The sequence below is a fragment of the Bos indicus x Bos taurus genome, chromosome 15 (genome assembly GCF_003369695.1).
Source record: "Bos indicus x Bos taurus breed Angus x Brahman F1 hybrid chromosome 15, Bos_hybrid_MaternalHap_v2.0, whole genome shotgun sequence".
Taxonomy (NCBI): Eukaryota; Metazoa; Chordata; class Mammalia; order Artiodactyla; family Bovidae; genus Bos; species Bos indicus x Bos taurus.
The window spans coordinates 45788572-45810118 of record NC_040090.1 but is presented as its reverse complement, the minus strand read 5'-3'; the positions used below and the strand labels follow the sequence as shown (position 1 = coordinate 45810118).

General features: G+C 44.5%; 1 protein-coding gene across 1 annotated transcript in view; it reads right to left on the bottom strand.

The window, feature by feature from the left end:
• The window catches only part of SPON1 (spondin 1), a 306130-nt gene that overhangs the window by 27341 nt on the left and 257242 nt on the right, over positions 1–21547 (bottom strand). The gene's annotated exons all lie outside the window — the stretch shown is intronic.

Genomic DNA, 21547 nt, shown 5'->3' with positions numbered 1-21547 from the left:
AGAATGGAGTACCCAGGGACAGCTGCAAAGCCGTGAAGCCTCAGGAGAACGTCCCCTTATTTAAAGGTTCGTGTAGCTGGGAGAGCCTTGGATGGGGCACTGGGGGACCAGGTATTTTACATTCTGAAGACTGAAGGACCTAAATTCAGAGCAAGCAACCCAAACTTCAGACTTAAATGAAAAACTCCTTTAACAAGTCTCTAAGGCCCAGAAAGGATCTTTCAAGAATCCTTATAGCCCTTATCCATCTCCCACAGGAGTGTTTTCAAACAAAGTATTTCAGGGCACTCACAGTTCACACCTCATCTGCATGATGTTAGCACTTTCCCAGAACTATGCCAATTAAAATAAAAGTCCTCCAAGAAAGGACAGGGTACTCATGTCCACCTTCACAGGGATGCGTTCTCTCATTTTGCTTTTGTAAACATATTGTAATGGTCTTACAGCTGTACTCACACTTCCATCTGCATGAACCAAATGGGAATCACACAGCCTAAATCAGGCCAGGGGCTGAGGTCAGGTTTGGAGAAAGGGGGGTTTGTGGAAACAGGTCTGTGACAGGTCAGAGGCAGAAATCACATGGATATCAAGAGATGTCAAGTCTGAGTAGAGCAGAGAGGCAGAACGTGGCTCTGGGGGGCCAGGGCAGTTTCTCTGAACAAGCCTTACCCCACACTGACCCTCCATGCCCTCCAGAACCAGCTCCAGAAGCAGGAAAGGTCGGTCATCTCATCCACGCTCACAGTAACACGTGAGGCTGTCCCCTCCACCCTGCCTCACTCTTCACCTCCTCTTTGTTCCTATACCTTCCCAGCTCCTATCTTTTGTCTTTGTCTCGCAGTTCTGAACTACAACCTGCTTCCTCATTCTAAGGCCCTCTGATGCTGGGAGGGATGGGGGGCAAGAGGAGAAGGGGACGACAGAGGATGAGATGGCTGGATAGCATCACTGACTCGATGGATGTGAGTCTCAGTGAACTCTGGGAGGTGGTGATGGACAGGGAGGCCTGGCGTGCTGCGATTCGTGGGGTCGCAAAGAGTCAGACACGACTGAGTGACTGATCTGATCTGAATGCTCTGGGCAGCACCGAGGCTAAACTTCCTCACCATCGCAGGTCCTGCCCTAGATCAGCAAGAAGAGAAATGGGATGCAATCCATGTCACAGAGCAGAAGGAACGAAACAAGTAGAAACAAACAATGACCACAGGAATCTGGTTTCTAGGTGCTAGGCACCTTGAGAATTACCTGATATCTAATATCTTGTTCCCTGGAGAAGGAAATGGCAACCCAGTCCAGTATTCATACCTGGTGAACCCCATGGACAGAGGAGCCCGGAGGGCTACTGTCTGTCTATGGGGTTGCAGAGAGTCAGACATGACTGAAGCAACTTAGCATGCAGTATGTCATTAAATTCTTAGGACGCATCCTCAAGGAAGGTATATACTTTTTAATCCTCAGAAACACATTTCTTTGGCCAAATTAGGTACAGGTTAGTCAGTGCAGGTCCAGAGTTCACACCTCAGCCTGACTCTGGAGACCACGTTTGTCAGCCTGTGAATGCAGGTGGAGGGGGCAGGAGGGTGAGGCTCTCTTGGAAAAGGCCCCACTCCTGCCTCTTGCCCCCAACATTCCCTGCTCTCCTCACCCCCACCGGGCTTCTGCTGTCCTTCAGGGCATGTCCTACTGTACCCTGAGTTCTGAAAATTGCAGCCTCATGGGTGGGGGTGGAGGAGGAAGAGGAAGGATTCTCAAACAGTTTCACGATGCTGTTCATGTTAATGCTGTCCTGAGAACTGCTTCTGCCAAAGAAGGGGGCGGACAGGGTCCTTGAGTTGGAGAGATACCACTGCTACTAAAGGGAAGGGAAGCCGATGACCCTAAATGCGTTTCCCCATGTATCAGCTCGCTTCTTAGGAAAACCTTTGGGAATTGCTACCATTTCCTTCTGCAGATGAGGAAACTGAGGGCCAGGGAGGTCACGTGACTTGTAAAGACCATCTGGTAATCATGGTTCCTATACAGACGTGCCTGACTCCAAAGCTCAAGCTCTTTCCACTTTCCCTCACGATTCCTCCTCTCCAGCTCCCTCTCACCACCGCCCCCCCCCCCACCATTTTGCTTGTTTTTCAGTGAGATCATGGCTGCCCCTGGTTGATAGTTTTCTCCACGGAGCCCTTGCTGTGAGGCACAGGGTCACTCGATTCCCTCTGGAAGGGCAGCGCCTGTCATCTTGCGTAAAGACCCAGTGAGCCGTGTTTGGTTCCATTATTTGCTTCTACCCTTTCCCAGAGTTTCCACTAACCACCCATAAAAAATATCAGTCCTGATGGCTTCCACCTCTGAGGGGGACTTTTTCATCCTTGCATGAGTGTCCTCGTGAAGAGCAGCAGGAAATGAGCCTTTTTATGAGGCGATAATGGAGCCAGAAGCATCTTTAAAATCAATTGTGCCTAACACGTCCTCCCATCATTTCAACAGGTTCTGGGTTTAGTGGGTCATAAATAAAAACAGACAGCTCACATTCAGTGAGCTCTACAGTTTGCCCATGGTCTCCTGTGGGCTGTACCATAGTCTTCTGAGGAAGGCAGGCAAGTGGTCCCCCTTTCTCACAGGAAGTGAGTGAGACTCGCCTCTCTCCCTGCCAAAGGTCAGTGCCCAGCTTGTAGCTTCCGTGACCGTCTGACACAGCTGCTCACTCCCTCTGCCTTGAAACACCTTCTGGCCTAGCTCCTGCTGCCTTTTCATTTTCTCCTCACCTCGTTCCTTCTCAGCCTCCTGTGCTGACCCTCTTCATCTTTCTGCAAACACTGAAGTGTCCCTGGCCTCAAGCTCTCCGTGCTCTTCTCTTTTCTAGCCACACTGCCTTAGCGATCTCTCTTGTCCCATGCCTTAAAATATGAGTTACGTATATACTGAAGACGCCTAAACTGCCATCTTCACCTCGTCCCCGCCTCTGAACTCCATCTTGTATACCAGCTGCCTAACACTTTCATCTGGATGTTGAATTGGTATCTCAAATTCAGTGTGTCTGAAACCAAGTTCCTGATCTTCCCCTCCTCAAACCTGTGTGTGTGCTTAGTCACTCAGTTGTGTCCAATTCTTTTGTGACCCTGTGGACAATAGTCCACTAGGCTCCTCTGTCCATGGGCTTCTCTAGGCAACAATACTGGAGTGGGTAGCCATTCCCTTCTCCAGGAGATCTTCTCCACCCAGGCAGCAAACCCAGGTCTCCTGCATTGCAGGCAGATTCTTTACTGTCTGAGCCACCAGGGAAGATGCCCTCCTCTCCAAATCTGGCTTCTCTCATTGTAAACATCGCATTAAATGGCTAAGCCATCCTTCTAGTTTATCAACCTTGATGCTTCTCTCACTCCACATCCGATTCTTCGGCACATCTGTCAACTGCACTTCTAAAATGCATTTTTGAGCCAACAACTGTGTCTCACCATCGTTGGAGCAGGGGCTGGATGGTACCTCCCTGCATCCCTGGCACCATCTTGGTCCAAGCCACGAGGTATCATCATTAACTAGGATTAAATGTGTTGCAACTGCTTCCTGGCTGGTCTCTCTGCCTCTTCCCTCACCTTCTTCCAGGCTCTTCTTCACGCAGTAGCCACATCATGCCGTTTTTCTTGTCAAAATCCTCTAATGGTATCACGTTGCACAGGAAATGGGGACCTTGGCCATGGCTGCCATGGCCCCTCATGATCTGCTCTGCCTCCCTGTTACCTCACCAGCTTCCTCTTTTATTACTCGCCCTTTTGCTCACTTTGCTCCAGCCACCTGGACATCTCCTCAGATATGCTAGACACACTTAGCACTTACAGATCCCTGAGCCTGGGGAGATGTCCTCTTAGATACTAGAGCACTCATTCCTCTGCCTCCTCTAGGTCTTTGCTCAAATGTCATCTTCTCAGTGAGGCCTCTGCTGACCACACGATTCAAAATAGCAATTCCCTGCCCCTTCCTCAACCTGGCACCCTGCTCTCACTTTATCTGATTGTCTTTTCTCCATAACATTTGTCACCATCTGGTATACTAAGATACCCTAGAGGAGGGCATGGCAACCCACTCCAGTATTCTTGCCTGGAGAATCCCCATGGACAGAGGAGCCTGGCAGACTACAGTCCATAGGGTTGCGAAGAGTTTGACATGACTGAAGCGACTTAACGCACACAGTATCCTATGCATTTTGCTTTCTTACTTTTTATCTTTTCTACTTTTACTAGAATAGGCATTTTCTATGGGCAAAGGCTTTGTCTATTCTGCTCACTCACTGCTGTACTATCAGTGTTTAGAGTATGCTCAATCAATCTTTGCTTTTTTTTTTTAAGTTTGTTTTTTTTTTTTTTTTTGATGTGGACCACTTTTAAAGTCTTCACTGAGTTTGTTACAATATTGTTTCTGTTTTGTTTTGTTTTGTTTTGTTTTTTGGGCACAAGACAAATGCGATCTTAGTTCCCCAACCAGGGCTCAAACCCACATCCCCTGCATTGGGAGAGATGTCTTAACCTCTGAACCACTAGAGAGGTCCCCGTCTTTGCTGTTTGAATGAGAGGCTGTGATGAGGAAGCGTCTGGTGTCTCTCTGAGTCCCAGGACTCTATGGCACAGTGTGGAGCCAGAGCTGAGTAAAGTGACACCAACAGACATGTGCACTGAGCTAGTGGGCACTGGGTGAGCTGTGGCGAGTGCCAACCAGAGACCTGGCACTAATAAAAGGAAGAGGAAGAGATAGGGCCTCCTTAGGACCCACAGTCAGCTGCAAGGCTCTGAGTCTGCCTCAGATGCATGCCCCAGTGACCTAGGCTGACTGTTTATAAGTGCCGAGAGCCCACCTTGCACCCTGGAAGCTGCTGCCATCATAAGCTACTGTCTGATCAGCTATTTAAAAGCCAGAGAAGGTATCTGAAGCCCATGAACAGACCTGTAAGAAGGTGATGTGGTTTCACAGAAGCATTTCAAATTCAATTTCTTTTCAAACACAGCCTGTAATTCTGATAGGAAAATTGCGTTAATGCCTGTAGATAATAGTTTTCCCGCAAGATGGTTTTGTGAAAGCAGCTTGGTGTTTCTGATGCAGGAGAGGAAGGGCCCATCAGAGAGAGCTGCCTGGGCCCGCCCACTGCCCTTGCACCCACACCTGTCTCTGGCACTCTGAGGACGGGCATCACCCCATGACCTGAGGGAGAGGCCAGGCTTCTGTGTGCCTCTGTTACCACAGGCATCAATTCAGCTTGTTCTTTGGTGACCAAAGTGCCAATCCTGGGCTTAACCTCCCTTTTGGACTTTCATGTATCCGTTAGGATTATGAAAGTCTGCCTCTCCTCTGATTCAGCAGGGAGCTGAAGGGGTAGATGGAGCCTGTCTGTACTTCCCATCCCAGCCCCTCTTCCCCACCTTCTGCCCTATCTCCAGCACTTAGAAAAACATTAGTCCTGGGGTTGGAGCAGAGAAGTAAAAAAGGGGCCAGGCCAGGAAAGATTCTGACATCAGCCAGGGGACAGCAGGCTGAGCTGGGCTGTCTGCTTCCAACAGGTGGGGACTCCAAGGAAGTCGGGCTGGAGCCAGGAAGGGAGGAAGAGCCAAGCCAGCACCTATAAGGCAACCTGTAAAGGGCCTTGACCCTAACCCTGCCCCTGGGAGCATCTTGTGGGGGGTGTGTGTGTGTGTGTGTCTCTTAAGTGAAATGAAAGTGAAGTCGCTCAGTCGTGTCTGACTCTTTGAGACCCCGTGGACTGTATCCTACCAGGTTCCTCCAAACATGGGATTCTATAGGCAAGAATACTGGAGTGGGTTGCCATTTCCTTCTCTAGGGGATCTTCCTGACCCAGGGATCAAACCTGGCTCTCCCGGATTGCAGGCAGATGCTTTACCCTTTGAGCCACCAGGGAAGCCAAAGGTGTAGCATTTGACATCGCTTTCTCCTCTTCCCTGTTTCTCCCTCCCCACCTTCCTCTGAAGACAGTTCCCATCTAGTCCTGGGAGCCATTATGAAGGCAGGGGCTGAACTGTGTTCCCCTCTGTGTCCCCAGCACTGGCTGGTCTGGGGAGTGATACAGGGGATGATTAAGAATGAATAATGGATTAGTTAATTAAACAATTAATTAATGACAAGCTAGAGGAAGTCTCTGGTCTTCACTGCCCTCTCAGGGGTTCTTAGGGGCACCCTTGCAAGTGCTATGAACTTGGATGCTGCTGCAGGGCTTCTGAGTAGACAGTGAGGATTCTGCTGACTATGGTGGGGGAGTAAACTGTAGGAGGGCAGGCAGGACCCAGGGAGGCAGGACCCGTGTCATGTGACACGGGATCATGAGACAGCAATGGCAGGGGTGGGAAGATGTCAGATGCAAGACATTATTTTAAAGGAAGAAGCAACAGGATCTGCTGGTGGATTGGACGTGGGGTGTAAAACAGAGGGGTCAAGGATGACTCTGAATGGAGGTGTCATGTAGGCAGTTGGATACATGAGGCTGGGGTTCAATGGAGTAGTCCAGGCAGGAGGTGAATTTGAGTCATTAGTGTATAGGTGTTAGTTCTAGAAGGTCTTGTAGGTCATCATAGAACTGTTCAACTTCAGCTTCTTCAGCATTACTGGTTGGGGCATAGACTTGGATTACTGTGATACTGAATGGTTTGCCTTGGAAATGAACAGAGATCATTCTGTTGTTTTTGAGACTGCATCCAAGGACTGCATTTCAGACTCTTTCGCTGACTATGAGGGCTACTCCATTTCTTCTAAGGGATTCTTGCCCACGGTCATCTGAGTTAAATCCACTCATTCCAGTCCATTTTAGTTTGTTGATTCCTAAAATGTCGATGTTCACTCCTGCCATCTCCTGTTTGACCACTTCCAATTTGCCTTGATTCAGGGACCTAACATTCCAGGTTTGTATGCAATATTGTACTTTACAGCATCAGACTTTACTTCCATCACTGGTCACATCCACAACTGGGTATTGTTTTTGCTTTGACTCTGTCTCTTCATTCTTTCTGGAGTTATTTCTCCACTCTTCTCCAGTAGCGTATTGGGCACCTACCGACCTGGGGAGTTCATCTTTCAGTGTCCTTTCTTTTTGCCTTTTCATACTGTTCATGGGGTTCTCAAGGCAAGAATACTGAAGAGATTTGCCATTCCCTTCTCCAGTGGACCACATTTTGTCAGAACTCTCCACCACGACCCGTCCATCCTGGGTGGCCCTACACGGCATGACTCATAGTTTCATTGAGTTAGATAAGGCTGTGGTACATGTGATCAGTTTGATTAGTTTTCTGTGACTGTGGTTTTCATTCTCTCTGCCCTCTGATGGATAAGGATAAGAGGCTTATGGAAGCTTCTTGATGGGAGAGACTGAGTGGGAAACTGGGTCTTGTTCTGATGGGCAGGGCCATACTCAGTAACTCTTTAATCCAATTTTCTGTTGTTGGGTGGGGCTGTATTCCCTCTCTGTTGTTTGACCTGAAGCCAAACTATGGTGGAGGTAATGAAGTTAATGGCGACCTCCTACAAAAGGTCGGGTGCACGCACTTCCCCAATCAGTGCCCCCGACCCTGCAGCAGGCCACTGCAGACCCACACCTCCTCCAGAGACTGGAATGCAAAAGTAGGAAGTCAAGAGATACCTGGAGTAACAGGCAAATTGGGCCTTGGAGTACAAAACAAAGCAGGGCAAAGTCTAACAAGGTTTTGTCAAGAGAACCCACTGGTCATAGCAAACACCCTCTTCCAACAACACCAAGAGAAGACAACACATGGACATCGCCAGATGTCAATACTGAAATCAGATGGATTATATTCTTTGCAGCCAAAGATGGGGAAGCTCTATACAGTCAGCAAAAATAAGACTGGGAGCTAACTGTGGCTCAGATCATGAACTACTTATTTCCAAACTCAGACTTAAATTAAAGAAAGTTGGAAAACACCAGGCCATTCAGGTATGACCTAAATCAAATCCTTTATGATTATACAGTAGAAGTGACAAATATATTCAAGGGATTAGATCTGATAGAGTGCCTGAAGATCTATGGATGGAGGTTTGTGACATTGTACAGTAGGCAGGGATCAAGACCATACCCAAGAAAAAGAATTGCAAAAGGCCTCTGATGAGGCCTTATAAATAGCTGAGAAAAGAAGAGAAGCTAAAGGCAAAGAAGAAAAGGAAAAATATACCCACCTAAATGCAGAGTTCTGAATAGCAAGGAGAGATAAGAAAGCCTTCCTAAGTAATCAGTGCAAAGAAATACAGGAAAACAACAGAGTAGGAAAGACTAGAGATCTCTTCAAGAAAATTAGAGATACCAAGGGAATATTTCATGCAAAGATGGGCACAATAAAGGACAGAAATGGTATGGACCTAACAGAAGCAGAAGATATTAAGAAGAGGTGGCAAGAATACACAGAAGAACTTTACAAAAAAAAAAACCTTCATGACCCAGATAACCACGATGGTGTGATCACTCACCTGGAGCCAGATGTCTTGGAATGTGAAGCCAAGTGGGCCTTAGGAAGCATCACTATGAACAAAGCTAGTGGAGGTGATGGAATTCCACTTGAGCTATTTCAAATCCTGAGAGATGATGCTGTGAAAGTGCTGCACTCATTATGCCAACAAATCTGGAAAACTCAGCAGTGGCCACAGGACTGGAAAATGTCAGTTTTCATTCCAATCCCAAAGAAAGGCAATGCCAAAGAATGCTCAAACTACCGTTTAATTGCACTCATCTCACATGCTAGTAAAGTAATGCTCAAAATTCTCCAAGACAGGCTTCAGCAATATGTGAACCATGAACTTCCAGATGTTCAAGCTGGTTTTAGAAAAGGCAGAGGAATCAGAGATCAAATTGCCAACATCTGCTGGATCATGGAAAAAGCAAGAGAATTCCAGAAAAACATCTATTTCTGCTTTATTGACTATGCCAAAGCCTTTGACTGTGTGGATCACAATAAACTGTGGAAAATTCTGAAAGAGATGGGAACACCAGACCACCTGACCTGCCTCTTGAGAAACCTATATGCAGGTCAGGAAGCAACAGTTAGAACTAGACATGGAACAACAGACTGGTTCCAAATAGGAAAAGGAGTACATCAAGGCTGTATATTGTCACCTGCTTATTTAACATATATGCAGAGTACATCATAAGAAACACTGGGCTGGAAGAAACACAAGCTGGAATCAAGATTGCGGGGAGAAATCTCAATAACCTCAGACATGCAGATGACACCACCCTTATGGCAGAAAGTGAAGAGGAACTAAAAAGCCTCTTGATGAACGTGAAAGAGGAGAGTGAAAAAGTTGGCTTAAAGCTCAACATTCAGAAAACGAAGATCATGGCATCTGGTCCCATGGGAAATTGATGGGGAAACAGTGGAAACAGTGTCAGATTTTATTTTTCTGGGCTCCAAAATCACTGCAGATGGTGACTGCAGCCATGAAATTAAAAGATGCTTACTCCTTGGAAGGAAAGTTATTACCAACCTAGACAGCATATTGAAAAGCAGAGACATTACTTTGCCAACAAAGGTCCATCTAGTCAAGGCTATGGTTTTTCCAGTGGTCATGTATGGATGTGAAAGTTGGACTGTGAAGAAAGCTGAACGCTGAAGAATTGATGCTTTTGAACTGTGGTGTTGGAGAAGACTCTTGCAAGTCCCTTGGACTGCAAGGAGATTCAACCAGTCCATTCTAAAGGAGATCAGTCCTAGGTGTTCATTGGAAGGACTGATGCTGAAGCTGAAACTCCAGTACTTTGGCCACCTCATGCGAAGAGTTGATTCACTGGAAAAGACCCTGATGCTGGTGGGGGGTTAGGGGCAAGAGGAGAAGTGGATGACAGAGCATGAGATGGCTGGATGGCATCACTGACTCGATGGACTTGAGTTTGAATAAACTCCGGGAGCTGGTGGTGGACAGGGAGGCCTGACATGCTGCAATTCAAGGGGTTGCAAAGAGTCGGACATGACTGAGCCACTGAACTGAACTGAAGGTCTTCAAAATAAAAAAATTAACGTAACAATATCATAGAAATTTAGAGAGAGAGAAGCAAAAAAAAAAAAAAACAAACCTGTAATCCCTCCATCCTAATTTAGCAGCTATCATCAGTGAGTATATTCGTTTCTGTATTTGTGTCTTTGTCACATAGTTGAAATCATAGCTCACACACACATTTTCTTTATCCTTGCCATTTCCTTGTATCATGGGAGCCAGACTATTAAACAAACAGATTGCTATACAAGTCATTCTGTGCCTTGCTTTTTAATATAGCATATTTTAGAGATAATCTCACCACCAGTATAACTCTTTTAATGAAGAGCCCAAAGACCACATACAAATATAAAAATAAACATGTATATACTTTTGGTATCTTTTTTTTTTCACACCGCTATATAGTATTTTGGGCTCTTTATCTATTTGTATAATAATCTAGTTACAAAGAAATGTAAATATATAAAGATAAAGAAAATATATGTGCATATGCTTATGCATATGCTTATGTGTGCATGTGTGTGTGTGTGTGTGTGCATGTGTGCGTGCATGCTTTTATTTCTATTCACCTAAATTATCTCTGGAAGGAACATAAGAGCTTCACAAAGACAAGGTACCTCAGGGGAGAGGAACTGGGCAACCAGGGAGCAAGAACTACTTTTCACAGATTAACCGTGCTCTGCTTTTGAATTTTGAACCATCCAAGTATATTGCCATTAAAAAAAGTCAGGAGGAAAAGCTACTCCAAGGCTGCTCACTGTGGCTTTCTCATCTGGAGAAACACCCACGAAGGCTTTGGAGGGAGCATTTGTGAGACAAGCACGGAGGGCAAATGTGGTGGGAAGGACATCTAGAGGTGGTGGACTGGGAGCCAGGGCAGCAGCCGAGAAGGCGGGAAGAGGGGACAGAAGTGCCCGCAGAGGGACGGAATTGATAAGACATCTGATGGGTTCCTTACTTGACTGTTTTAAAGGCTGTTGGATTTTGTTATCCTTTGGTAGTGTTGTGTAGTTGCCAAGTTGTGTCTGACTCTTTTGAGACCCATGGACTGTATCCCACCAGGCTCCTCTGTCCATGGGATTTCCCAGGCAAGAATACTGGAATGGGTTGTTAAACCTTCTTATTTTTAAAATAAAAGCTGTTTCAAAAAGAAACAAGAATTGATTTGCACACCAACATCTCCCTCTTCTCTCTCCCCTCAGAGACTGTCAGCCGGTTTTGCTGGGTCCTTACATATAATAACATTTTGCTTCATCATCTCCCTCCATCTACTGATTTCCATAAAAAGCTTTCAAATTATTAAGTAATGAAGCTCTAAATGACCTGGAGGAGGGAGAAGCCAGCTGCCTCAAGGTGCTCAGCACGTTAGCATCAAATCAGTTTCCAGAAGTGTCGATCTCTTAAACGGTGCTATTTAAATGCAAAGGAACAGCTTGATCAGCTGTAAAGCTTAACTCTTTTCATTCCTGAGCCCCCCAAATACTCACAGAGGTCTGGGGAGACACTGGGGATGGAAAAGAAATTGTGTGTCTAGTGGACATGGAAGGCGTGTCCCTACCAGGAAATTAGGGTCACACACACACAGCTGGGCTCTGCCAGACTTCCCCTGGTAACAGAAGTTTCCCTGACAGTGAAACTCCCCTTCTAGTTATTACTGTAACATCCTGGAGCAGGGGCTAAAGGCTGGTGTGGTGGAACAAGGCAGACCCAAGTCCATACCTTGGCTCTGCCATTTATGTGCTGTGTTAGTTTGGGGAAGTTGCTCATCCTTTCTGAGCAGATATCTCAGTGTGTAAAACATGTATTTATTGGGTTCCTTCTATAGTCAGAAACTGCGCTGGGCAAGGGGCATGGGGCCAGTGGATAGGTGACACAATCCTGCTCTTGAGAGGCGTGCCCACTAGTGGGTGAAGATGATGATGGAAAGGCAGCCATTTAAAATACAGCCATCCCAGGAACTTCTGTGGCAGTCCAGTGGTTAGGACTCTGTACTTTCACTGCTGAGGGTGCGAGTCTGATCCCTGGTTGAGGCAGGAGATAGATGGGCCCCAGGCTGAACTGTCTTCCCTGTAGAAGAAACACCATAATAGCAGGAACTCCATAAAAGCAAGATGATGGAAGAGGCTGGGCCCTGGCCAGATAAAAGACCACATATTTCCCATTTGTGAAGTTAAGGAGAGCTTCCTGACCACACATGTGCAGAAAGGCTCCTTGGAGGTCAAAAGAGAGGGGGGCGTCACATTACAGTAAGTGACGTCAAGCTGCCCACAGGCCTCTTTGCTAGAATCCATGTTGGCTAAGAGATGTGGAGGCACACATGTGAGGACTTTGAGATAAACCCAACAGGACTCAGGACCAGGCAAAGCAAGATGATTGATCAAAGGAAACTAGGAAGAAAGGCCCCAAAAAAGTGACTCAAACTACCATGAGGGTGTGACGCGCTCTCTGAGCCTGCCAGTTATGTCTAGCCACACCTACTCATTTTCCTCCTATTAAACACTTTACTTGTTTCATTGTTTTTCACTGTTTTGTGATAATTAATTTCTACACAGCTGATGGGCCAGGGCCTTGTCACTGGCCCCTGGCGGTCTAGTGGGAGGATGTGGTGCTCTCACTGCTGTGGCCTGACCTCAGTCTCTGGCCAGGAACCCAAATGCTGCTTCAAGCTGATGCAGGCTGAGCCCACGTGAGATCATGGTCAGGGAGCTAGGACCAAGAATGTTTAAATGAAGTCAAGTACAGCCATTTCAGGGGAGCTGCCCTGCGAATCCTGTGTCTCAACCTCTGAACTGGACCAAACCACCAATATTCCAAGCAGTTAGGAAGAATGTTGAAAGGACTGGGTTCACATTTACCTAGTGACCACTTGACCTGAGCCAGGAATCTAGCTTTGCTTGTCAGCACCAATGAACTCTCCTTAAAAGTAACTTTCTTCTTTTTTTCCAACAAAAGCCCTGATTCTCTCTCTTATAATTAGGACACTATTTGGGTTTCTACCTGAATCTGTATATCCCAAATTGTAATTCTTTGATCCTAAGTAAATGCTTTGCCTCTTGAGTCAATTTCTTGTTTTTGAGGTTGACGCTGTGCCTGGGGCATAGGGCAGTGGACACAGCAACACAGACCCAACTCTTGTGGGGTGTGTCCTCTAGTGGGTTAATAGTAACCTGTGAGGACTGAGTGAGATAAATGTAAGTAAAGGGCAAGGTGAATGAAAAGGAAAAGAGAAGTCATGATTACTTAGTTATATTTGAATGTCTCCACCCCCGCTTCTTTCAGTGGAATCTCCCACTTCTGCCTAATCCACCTTTCTGCCTCATCTCCTAGTTACCTGCCATGCCCAGCTTCTTTTCAAGACTTGTGAGTCCCTTTGCCTGGCATGTCCTTATCTTGGCCCCCTCGAGCAACTCCTCCATGGAAAAAGTCTTCCTTACTTTTTTGAGTAGAAACTTACCTCTTTAGGGTGTACAACATAATGTTTGCCCATAGTAAAACATGACAGACATAGTAAATGATCATTGCAGTCAGGCTGATTAACATATTCATCTCCTCACATAGGTGTCTTTCTTTGTCAGTCATGAGAGCAGCTGAAATCTACTCTAAGCAAATTTCCAGCATATAAAATAGTACTGTTGATGACAGTTATCATGTCGTACATTATATCTCAAGATTAATTCACCCTACATGTTGAGACATCCAGCTGCAACTCTGTGTCTTTGAACCAGCATCTCCCCATTTCTCTACCCCCTTGCCTCTGGCAACGCCTTTTTGATGGCCACAGATTCTCAGATCATCCTTTTCCATGACTTTAATCATGTGATTATCTGCTCACTTCACGTGCTTACTTATGTGTCTTTCCTCCAGAAGGTGTCTAGTAAAGCACCCATCTCACAGTAGATGCTTGATCAGATATACTGAGTGAATGTTTAACAAATGAAAGTATTTATTCCCAAATGCTACATGTGAAATACGAGAAGATCTAGAAATTATTACTGCCACCTAGAAGCAGTCATAGAACTTTGAGATTTTCATGCCATGGACCTGTTACAGGTTTATGTATTAATTCACAGCAGTATAGTAACTGGATGCTTCTCGACATTCTTCTTTCTCAGAGTGAGGTCTGAGCAGCCCTACAGATCTGTGAAGATGTTTTTGGGGTCTCTTAGTTCTCTATGGGAATGTAAACATGTTTTATTTTTATGATAATTTAAAAAAATCAATTCAAGAATATTACAGGGACTTTCCTGATGGTCTTGTGGTTAAGATTTTGCGTTTCAATGCAGGGGGTTGTGGATTCCATCCCTGGTTGGGGAGTTAAGATCCCACATGTCTCAAGGCCAAAAAACAAAAACATAAAACAGAAGCGATATTGTAACAAATTCAATAAAGACTTTTTAAAACAGTGGTCCACATTTAAACAAATTAAAAAAAAAAGACTATGATAGATGATCTTGAAGATCTTATAATGAAGCACTGGCTGGCAATTCCAGTAGCCAGGCTGCATTTGAGTTTACGTATATTGCTGCTCCCTCCAACTTGACTGTGGGCTAGTGTAGTGGACTGTCTTTCTCTGCCCAGGTCCCTCTTCAGCTGCTGGGAAAGATGCTAAAAGGTAGCCCTTAGCTGTCAGTTCTTTTGGAGAGATTGTGCTGCTTGGATAAAACTGCTTCATGTGATGCTGGCAGAGGCCTTCCGTGGGCCTACAACTCAACTTCTCCCTCTGCCTGTTTCTGCTTCGTCCTGTTCCATTCCACAGGAGTGGTTCCCAAGAGCATTCCCTGACAACTTCAGCTAATCTTGACTCAGCCTGTTGCCCAGAGAACCCAGCTGCTATAGTCAGTGGCTAAAAAGATAGACAGAGTTAACAAGTCAATGACATTCTCACCAGGTAAAGCCCAAATGACGTGTGTGATGTCGGCAGATGGAGAGCAGTGGGAGCAGTGAGTGAGGCCAGAGGACCAGAGCTAGTGCACAGGTTCACCAAATCCCGAATGCCCATGGCAGGGTAGTCAGCATCAAATCTAGATTGTGAACAGTCATTTAATTTCAGCAAATGGCATCACCCACTGCACTAAAGCAATACTCCTAATTAGCATTTAAAAAGGTTTGTAGCTTTGTATGTATTATTATTATTGTTATTTTGCTTTTATAGTCACGGGAGAGCTATAAGCATAGGGAGTTAATATCTAGTTATCTTTGCCCATACTTAAATAATGATATAATGAAAATAATTATAATTTAACCCTAAGGGTTTATGAGCTTATATGTGCTCCTTAAAAGAGGTCCATACATTACTCCAGTTTGGAAATTCTCCAATTTTGCAACAGCATGCTATGAAGAACTTTTCGATTTTGGAGGCTCTGAGGTTTAACTGTGCAACCTTGGATATATTATTATGTGGGCCTTGATTTTCTTATCTCTAAAATGGGCTAGTGAGATCTACTTTATAGGCTGCTTGCAAGATATAAATGAGCTATCATTGAATATAGAATGCTTGCACAATTCCTGATACTCAGTAAGTGCTTAATAAATGGCAACAGGCAGGAGAGGCCTAACAGTTAAGAAAGCACTTCTTTCCATGCCCTTTCCAAACTGGAGAAACTCTGCTGTATGCCTCCATCCCTGGAAGACAGCAAGAAGATCCAGTTTTAGGAAAGTGACTTCCAACAGGGAGTCAGAGTTAAGTTTGTTTAAAAGCTAGCCAGCAAGCAAGCAGTAAAGCCCAACGGCCTCAAGTGAAAGATCAAAACTAAAAAGCATGGTTTGAAAGGATACCTGCACCCTAATGTTCATAGTAGCACTGTTCACAATAATCAAGACACGGAAGCAACCCAAATGTCCACTGACAGAGGAATGGCCAAAGGAGATGTGGTATTTACATACAATGGAATATTAGCTATAAAATGAATGAAATGTCATTTGCAACAACATGGATGAACCTAGAGATTGTCATACTGAGGGAAGTAAGTCAGACTGAGAAGATGAAATACGGTATGACATCACTTGTATATGGAATCTAAAAAAAATGATGCAAATGTATTTACAAAACAGATTCACAGACTTACAGCAAACTTACACTTACCAGGGGGGAGGGGGGAGTAAGGGACAGTTAGGGGGTTTGGGACTGACATGTGCACACTGCTGTATTTTAAATAGATAACCAACAAGGACCTACTGTACAGCACAGGGACCTCTGCTCAACATTATGTAACAACTTAAATGTGAAAAGAATTTGCAAAAAACAAAAGATACATGTATACGTATAACTGAATCACTTTGCTTTATACCTGAAACGAACATAACATGGTTAGTCAACTACCCTCCAATATGAAGTAAAAAGGTATTTTCTGAAAAACATAAAAATATTCCCTAAAATAAAAAAACAATAAAGCAAAGCTAAGAAGAGCTATGGCCTAGATTTAAATTCAGAGAATTTTACATTCAAGGACCACTCAATCAATGAAATAAATATATTTCAATAAATAAATATTCCTGTGGTAGGCTAATTAATGCCCCCCCCCCCCACACCAAAAAATACACAGTTTCTAATCCTGGGAAACTTTAGATGCTGCTTTTTATGTCCAAAAGGACTTTGCAGATGTGATTAATGACCATGAGATGAAGAGATTATTCTGGACTTACAGAGTGGGCCCTAAATCTAAATGTCCTTAGGAGAGGGACACACAGAGAGTTTGATTACAGAAGATGAGATGGTGAGAACAGAAGCAGAGACTGGAGCGATGTGGCCATGAGCCAAGGGATGCCAGCAGCCACCGGTATCCTAGAAAGGATGAAAAGCCTCTTGGAGCCTCCTGAAGAAGTTAAGGTGGCCAACACCCTGATACTGAGACTCATTTTGAACTTCTGACCTCCAGAACTGTAAGAGAATAAACTTGTGTTGCCTTAAGCCACTAAATTTATGATAATTTACTACCGCAACAATCAGAACTAATATAACTCCTATGGGCCCTACTTTGCCCTTTCAACTAGTGAGTCTAATGAGAATGAAATAACTAAGACCAGTCAGTAGAAGGGAGGAGTGGAAGGGGCAGTTAGGTTCTAAACTGCCGATCTGAATCCTGTCTCTCCATATTGTAGAAGGGAGGAGTGGAAGGGGCACAGTTAGGTTCTAAACTGCTGATCTGAATCCTGTCTCTCCATATTCTGGCTGCGTGACCTCAAGCCCATCAGTCAGCTTTTCTGAGCCTCACTTCCCTCATTTCTAAAATGGGACCAATGTTAACTCACATCGTGAGGACTAAATATTTATGAACCATAAATTTATGTGAACAATTTTCATTATTATTGTTTTAGAAAAATCCAAAATGAAGATTATAATCAAGATGCCACCTCTTTGGAAGATGGCCTGATGAAGTGTACAAGGCACATCTAAAGATGTACATTGGGCTTAGGCCATGGCTTTGGAGCATAGTGCTAGAATATCTCAGCTCTTAGACCTCTGTCTGTAGTTCCTGCTGAATTTCACCATTTGGCCCACGTGCAACCCCTTACTTTTACAAGCCAGGCTGAGTGTGGAGATATTGTCACTTAGGTGTCTCTCTGATGTGATGTTTTATTTTCTTTAAAAAGAAAATATCAATAATCCAATCATCTCTAACTATTGGGCAATTTTTCTGTACTTCTTGTTTCCTGAAGGATAAATCATGGAAATAATTCATTTCCATGTTCAGCTTGAAGCCGTAACAATAAAAACAACTATTATTTTTCAAACTCAAGACCACTTACACATCTCCAGTCCACCTTCATGAGCATAGCACAATTTTCCAAAGCAGAAGGGAGAAAATAAATAGCTGAGAAGTTTGAAGCTGGATCCTGTCGATGATTTTTTTTTTTTTTAACCATTTGTAATTCAGTTGAGCATTTCTTTACTCAGGTAGTAAGGAAAGAATTGCTGTTTTGACAGAAACTATGTGTAGTTTTCATATGAAAAACTTTTATAATGGGTTTTCCTTATTACAAAAGTGTGTTCATTGTAGATCATCTAGAAAATGGAGAAAGAGGGAAAGAATAATATAAAAACAACCAGTAATCCCACCACCCACTGATAACGACTGCTACTTTTTCCATTTTAAGCCGAAAAAATCCACTTCAGTGTGCTGGAGTGTGACATTTATGGAATCACCAAAGCTGCTTAGTTCCAATGATAATAGGAGCCTGGATTCTATCTTCTTCCATGTAGGTGGGCCATGCTGTGAGTGAGTAGACCTGGCCTAATAAAACTCACAGCCTGTGTTCAGAAATCATAGGGAACTGCTTCCATCAGCTGCACTACAGAAAGGGTCCCCCTCCAAGCCTTTATATTAGTGTAAGAGCCTTCTAACTTCCATTTTATTTTCCCACTCCCTCCTCCAATCCATCATGGGGCCCCTTCTAAAGCATTCATTTGACCAGGCTACTCTACTTTTTGAAATTCTTCCTCTGCCTCTAGGAATAAAGTCCAAATTTTTTTTAGCATGGAACACAAAGCGTCATACTTTGTCAGTGCTCACTCCTCCAGCCTCCCGTCCATCCTTCATCCTCAACTTTATCCTCCTCACCAAACCAGCCATCAGGTTCTGGGTGGATAGGTACCACACTGGATATATTACATACATTATCTCATCTCTATGCCAACAGTCCAATAAGATGGGCTTGATGGATGAGGAAACTGAGGCTCAGAGAACCCAACAATTCTCTCCTGTGCACACAGCTAATAATCAGAGGAGCCAGAATCTGAGCCGGAGGTCCTCTGATGTCAAAGTATCAGGTGCCTGATACTTTGTATCTGATGCCTAAGTATCAGGATGGTTTTAGAAAAGGCAGAGGAACCAGAGATCAAATTGCCAACATCCAATGGATCATTGAAAAAGAAAAGGAGTTCCAGAAAAACATCTATTTCTGCTTTATTGACTATGCCAAAGCCTTTGACTGTGTGCTTCACAATACACTGTAGAAAATTCTTCAAGAGATGGGAATACCAGACCACTTTACCTGCCTCTTGAGAAACCTGTATGCAGGTCAGGAAGCAACAGTTAGAACTGGACATGGAACAACAGACTGGTTCCAAATAAGAAAAGGAGTATGTCAAGGTTGTATATTGTCATCCTGCTTATTTAACTTATATGCAGAGTACATCATGAGAAACACTGGGCTGGAAGAAGCACAACCTGGAATCAAGATTGCCAGGAGAAATATCAATAACCTCAGATATGCAGATGACACCACCCTTATGGCAGAAAGTGAAGAAGAATTAAAGAGCTTCTTGATGAAAGTGAAAGAGGAGAGTGAAAAAGTGGGCTTAAAGCTCAACATGCAGAAAACTAATGTCATGGCATCTGGTCCCATCACTTCATGGAAGATAGATCGGGAAAAAGTGGAAACAGTGGCTGACTTTATTTTTCTGGGCTCCAAAATCACTGCAGATGGTAATTGCAGCCATGAAATTAAAAGACACTTACTCCTTGGAAGGAAAGTTATGACCAACCTAGACAGCATATTAAAAAGCAGAGACATTACTTTGCCAACAAAGGTCTGTCTACTCAAGGCTATGGTTTTTCCAGTGGTCATGTATGGATGTGAGAGTTGGACTATAAAGAAAGCTGAGTACTGAAGAATTGATGCTTTTGAACTGTGGTGTTGGAGAAGACTCTTGAGAGTCCCTTGGACTGCAAGGAGATCCAACCAGTCCATCCTGAAGGAAATCAATCAGTCCTGGGTGTTCATTGGAAGGACTGATGTTGAAGCTGAAGCTCCAATACTTTGGCCACCTCATGCGAAGAGCTGACTCATTGGAAAGGACCCTGATACTGGGAAAGATTGAGGGCGGGAGGAGAAGGGGACGATGGAGGATGAGATGGTTGGATGGCATCATCGACTCGATGGACAGGGGTTTGGGTGGACTCCAGGAGCTGGTGATGGACAGGGAGGCCTGGTGTGCTGTGGTTCATGGGGTTGCAAAGAGTTGGACATGACTGAGTGACTGAACTGAACTGAAGTGATCAGGATACCTGTTGCTTATAGTTTCTACTGAATTGCTTATAGTTTCTAAGCTAGATATGCTTTATTTCAAGCTTTCATACCTTTGTATAAACAACCATCTCCTGAGGTGTCTTTAGCCCTTTCTCACCTAGATAATGCCTCCTTGTCCATTAGAATGGAGCTCAAGGCTTCACTTTGGTGTAACTGTTCCTTCTCTGTGCTTCCAGGGTATCCTATGTTGACCTCAGTCATGGGACCTACCTCAATGAACTGCATTTGAGGGCTTGCGTGTGTGCTAAGTTGCTTCAGTGGAGTCTGACTCTGCAGTTACCCTTGTCCATATCAAGTATTCCTTCCTCCCACTTCCAGTGCCTCAAGGGGCTGCAGCTGTGTCTTGCTGTTGTCTAGTCGCTCAGTCATGTCTGGCTCTTTGTGACTCCATGAACTGCAGCACACCAGGCTTCCCTGTTCTTCACCATCTCCCTGAGTTTGCTCAAACTCACATCCACTGAGTCAGTGATGCCATCCAACCATCTCATCCTCTGTCACCCCCTTCTCTTCTTGCCCTCAATCTTTTCTGGCATCAGGGAATTTTCCAAAGAGTTGGCTCTTCACATCAGGTGGCCAAAGTACTGGAGCTTCAGCACTAGCATCAATCCTTCCAGTGAATATTCAGGATTGTCATTCATTGGTATATCCCTCTACCTGCTTCTCTAGCCCAAGATTTGGCACAAGGAAGATAATAAATGTTTGTTTAATAAATGAATGAATAAGCAGCAGCTTCTAGAGCCTTTAGATAGGCTTCAACTGATCAAAACTTGATTTGCTTATAATATTCCCGCCACAAGCGGCTCAGAGAAATAAGGCAAATGACACCCAGAAAAAGCTCTTCTCTGCCAGATCTCTAGCTGGACTGGAGCCAGAAAACAGAGCCCATCATTTGTAACTAACTGCGGATCCTCAGTGTGCAGAAGGGAGCTGGTCTTCCCGATCTTTTTTTGTTACGTTTAATCCTTGTCACCTAGCTCTTTTGTGATCCAGATAAGGTCAAGTGGCAGATGAAATGAAACAGAATATGCCACCCTGAAATATGCCTCTCTGGCATAAGGATTATTTTGAGAAACCACAGACACAGGAGAAGCTTTGAAAACAGAGTAGAGGTTACCCTTTTGTAAGAGAAATTTGCATTAGAAAGGGAAGAGCGCTGTTACTAGAGATCACTTTTCCACCTGAGGACTGATGTGCATGGCAGCACAGATTCTGTTTACCATACCTCTCCTCTTCTCATCTTCCTGTGAGCTGTCTCTCTCCCCTTTGAAGGCCCCAGACCCTTATCCTTTTCCTTGATTCAGGATAACAAATATATAAGCCTCAATTACCTGGCTGCCTTTTGAGTCTCAAATCTTTCTGGGGCCCCCGTTATGTAAGTACACGTATACCCATGTATGTGATTAAAATTGTTTTTTTTTCCCCCCTGCTAATCTGTCTTTTATTATGTAAAGGGGGAGTCTCAGCCAAGAACCTAGAAAGGTAGAGGGAAAACTATTTTTCCTCCTTTGCAGAGGGGAGGAAATTCTTGGCTGGCTTT